We start from the raw sequence: 4,525 nt of genomic DNA, 5'->3' as shown, positions 1-4,525 counted from the left end.
GAATTTTGTTGCACACAAATGGCTCCACTAAGATGTTACTCAATGCTGCTGGGAAAATGTGATTTTCACTGTAGTATTGTTTTGTGGAATGTATCTGCACAGTGATGGCTCTATAAGTGCACAGCCAAGATACAAGTCAGTAGTCTGCGCTCTCACCTGATTTTTCCCCTTCCTTGAGTTTTTAGGTAGATTTTTTTTTTTTTTTTCAATTGCTATTAATATAGATGCTGGTACTATTATTGACATTATGATTATTACAGTATTATTAACAGTACTAATAGCAATATGAAAAATTAAATATTTCAGAAAATTAAGGACAAGGGTTTACAGGTGAGATAGATTGGACTAGTGGTTAATTCATTAGTATCTTAGCACTTATGTAGCCATCTGTGTAAATACAATTGATAGACTAAACTCATACTGGGAATAGCATGTCTGTACATGCCATACCCAGGAGCATTGGGTTAACAGGCCAAGTACTTGCAGATAAATCTGTGTGTAAACACAGTTAATGAGCTTAAATTACAGTGGACATCACATGTATGTCATGTCATCTTTGCCCAATGAGTGAAGCAAAATGCCAGTTATCCTGCATAGCTCTTCTGTCAACTAGTTAGTAAATACAGAGCAAGTTAATCTTTGTAGAAAGGGGAATGAATTATAAGAAACTGTATATTTTTCAGTATTATATTTAGCATTTGAAAGGAAAATGTATTTTCATATTTGAATATATCACTTTCAGAGGAATGAGAGTAGTTGAAATCATAAGTAAAAATTGTTTTACGTTTGTATTATGATATTTTCTATGTTGAATGGTGACAAATATGTATTGATATCTTTGTGTAAATAAGGTAGGATTATAAACATACGTATTTTTGAACATCAGATCATGAAATGCTATAGTTAACAAGCTCCATTGTAACACATTCTTGGGCAGTGAATTTGGATGGCAAAATATATGGCCATGATGGTTATGTGGATATTTACTTTCCAGTTTATTTGATTTAATAGTTTTTCTTATGTATTTATTTGCTTTTTGTGATGACTCTTTATTCATTTGTCATAGTGTAGCTAGGCATAAGTGTGATATGTCTGTAGCAGGCTGAATCAAAAAATTATTTTTTTGCCGAGTTCTTCCAGTTTATTGTTTTTGTTTTTCATTAGTTGATATTTTCTAGTTTTTGGATAGGAGCAGAAGTCAATGAGACCAATGAAAATGTAGTGTTATACATTTTTGTGTGCTTGCATGGGTGATTTAACCCATTGATGCTAGGATGGTATGTCCACTGTGATTTTAGTTTATTAATTTTGTTTCCGCATTGATGGCTCCACAAAATCCACTAAGGAGTTGATTACTAGTGGTACCTGTCTCACTTGTTTACCATTTCCTTTGATTTTGGAAAGATTCTTTTCCATTGTTTATTTTGAATCATAAAGTTCATAAAGATAGTAACATTATTGCTATTAATAGCACAAAAAAAGGAAAAAATCCTGTAAATGGGGAGTCTGATGAGGCTACTAATTGACTCCTTGGGGACTGAGCACTTGTGAAGCCATCTGAGTGTAAGCAAAATTCACCTACAGTGGACAGGACATGTATACGGCAATAAGAACTTTGAAGAAAGTGTAGAAACCATTTTCATTCATGTGATGTGAAATGTAACGAAGAGCATTTTATATTTATTTGTATTGTTTGATTTTTAGTGAATTTTAAGAAATGTATTTATTTTTTGTCTGGTGATTTTTGTTTAAGGCATTAATGCAATGTATATTTTTTTTATAGCAATAATGATTTTTCTTCTTTTGTATTTATTTCTAATATTTTATTTTTTACTTTTTTTCAAATATTTGTTTAATACATTTATTTATTTATTTATTTATTATTATTATTATTATTATTATTATTATTATTTTATTTTATTTTTTTATTTTATTTTTTTTTTTTTTTTTTGGCTATATGATTTTGCATATAGTCTTACCAGTATAGTATTTTAGTGATCAATGTGTATCATGATTATTTCTGGTTATTGATGAATGAATTCTAAATATTTTGGTTGAGTGAGTATATAAATTTTCAACACGCAGTAATGTATATATGCATTATTTTTGTTATGTTTATGTATGTGCTGGATTCCCTAACTCTCTTCTTTTGCTTAATGTTTTTTTTCTTTCTCTCTGACTCATAATGTGCATATGATATATTGACCTCAGTCTCTGTCCATCATTGGTATGCCATTCCTGTTGTATTTGTTTGTTTTATTATTATTATCACTTTTTTTTTTGAGTAGTAGTTATTGATTATTGTGTTTTAGAAATTCAATTTATTTGTACAATGTTAGAAACATTGTCTAAAATTTACAAGAGATAATAGAAGACTGTCAATGGACAGACCACTGGAAGAAGTCTTTGAACGTCTGTTTGACAGATACCTGGCGTAATTCACCCGCTTAGTCCCCAAAATATCTGTGTACATAAAATCTATAGACAAAGATCACAGGAGACCTGGCATATGTGTATATTCCATTCCATTTTCATTGCATTAACCCATTGGCTAGAGATACTTGTACTGTTTTCTGTATTTTTTGTGATTTTTGTTGCCCTTTCATGGGAACACAAGTACTCAGCCACCTAGGATTCAAATATTAGCATTTCCCCATTTCCCCATTCATCAAGACAGGTAAGACTAAAAGCACCTTGCTAACTAAGCATTTGCGGAGCCATCTTTGTATGAAAACTATAACCTAGAATTACAATGGACATGGCATATGTATTATGACATCCTCGTGCAATGTGTTAAAGGTTCAGGATAAGCTGAAAAGACAAAACAATAAGAGGAGGTAGGTTGCAGTTATCCTTGTATATATGGATGTATAATGTATATCCAATAATTTTGCAGCACTTTATCATTTTAATTTTTTATCATGTGTCAGTGGTCATACATCTGCTTCAAGAAGTGTCTGCTGTCACCACTTAGTAACACTTTGTTTTTGCAGCATGAATTGCCTCTTGAAGCATGATTTGGAAATATAGATATTGGCTAGAAATGGAAAATGGGGTCAAAGAAAAATTTGTCTGCCAGTGTTCCTTGATTACTTTTTTTATTGTATTGCTCAAGGCTGCTATTTTTGGATGAGTATGACTTTTCAGGATATGGTTGTTTTGCACATTATTGGAAAAAAGAAGAAGATAATGCTGAAGGTCTGAAGTTTATTTATATGGTGAAGCCTTATTTGCTGATCACCAAAAAAGTGTTATGTTTGAAGAGATTGATTTTAGAGAATATGAAAGGCTTTAATCTGACATAAGGATTGTGATTTTTCTGAATGTGACTACAGGATATATGTGGCTAGTGCTGGCAGTGAAAATTGCTTTGTAGTGAATATTGGTGCAATCTCTCCTTCTCTCTTTTGGTGTGTCTCCTTCTCTCTTTTGGTGTGTCTCAGATAGGAATCAAAGTGATGAGAGCAGAATCTGTGGTTATCAACCATCACTGCTTATATCATCAAGCATTGTTAGACTTGGGAATTTTTGTATGCAGGAAGGGAAGCCACATTGGTGAGATAACAGGAAAGAATCCACAGTGTAAACAAAATCTTGTTTTGTTCTGACCACAAGATACATCACTAATCTGGGTTGGAATCCTGTTGCGTTTTCTTGATTTGTTTACTTGCAGGTTTTATGCTATTTATTCCATAGATTAGATGTGAAAAGTAGAAGTTTGTGAGATTGGTAGGCAGTTGAAGACTTAAAGAATGAGATGTGTGCTTGTGCAGTCTAATGAGAGCTGTAGAGTGTATGTTTTTCTCAAAGTATTGCTTGTGGAGCCATAGGTGTACATCTTTCTTTTAGATCTTAGAACTTGCTCTTTCAAATAACTTGAAGCCACCATGGAAGTTCCATTTGTAAGTGTTAGTATTAAGTGGAATTTGGATATTTCCAAGTAAATAGTAGTGTACTTAAGGTAAATAATTGGGTTTTATGTTTAATAGCATTTGCTGTAAATGTAGATATAATTTAAGATACATTATCAGATATTTTCACAAATTAGTCACTTAGCTCTAGATAATCTTATTTATAGGAGTTTTACTTACCATCCCTTCAATTAGTCGTTCAGTGTCCCCAAAAAATAAGCGAAAGAAAAAAACTCTAGTGCCCTTATAATGTCTTCTCTGACTTTTGATCATTAAATATTTTGCTCAGTAAATTATCTATTCATTACCTGGTTAGATATGAAGCCAGTTTGGTGTTGTAGCTATTTAAGGCTTTAAAGGAAAGATGTCTGGATATGACGGTTGTTTGTTCTCCTTTATAGAGCTCTAGACAAGGAAGTGAAGGTAGTGTTTGAGATTAGTGTGTGCTATGTGTGTATGTGGCAGGAATGCCCTGTTAAGTTAAAAACTGACAAATCATTGTCTTATACTGTATGAATATTTAGACAATAATTGGCATACTGAAGAGTCTTAGCTGAGGTTTGAATCTTTTTAACTCAACCGACAATTTCTCTTTCCTCTCTGTACCTATGCAG

The sequence above is a fragment of the Penaeus vannamei genome, chromosome 7 (assembly GCF_042767895.1).
Source record: "Penaeus vannamei isolate JL-2024 chromosome 7, ASM4276789v1, whole genome shotgun sequence".
NCBI lineage: Eukaryota > Metazoa > Arthropoda > Malacostraca > Decapoda > Penaeidae > Penaeus > Penaeus vannamei.
The sequence above is the reverse complement of the archived record's forward strand: the minus strand, read 5'-3'. Positions refer to the sequence as shown.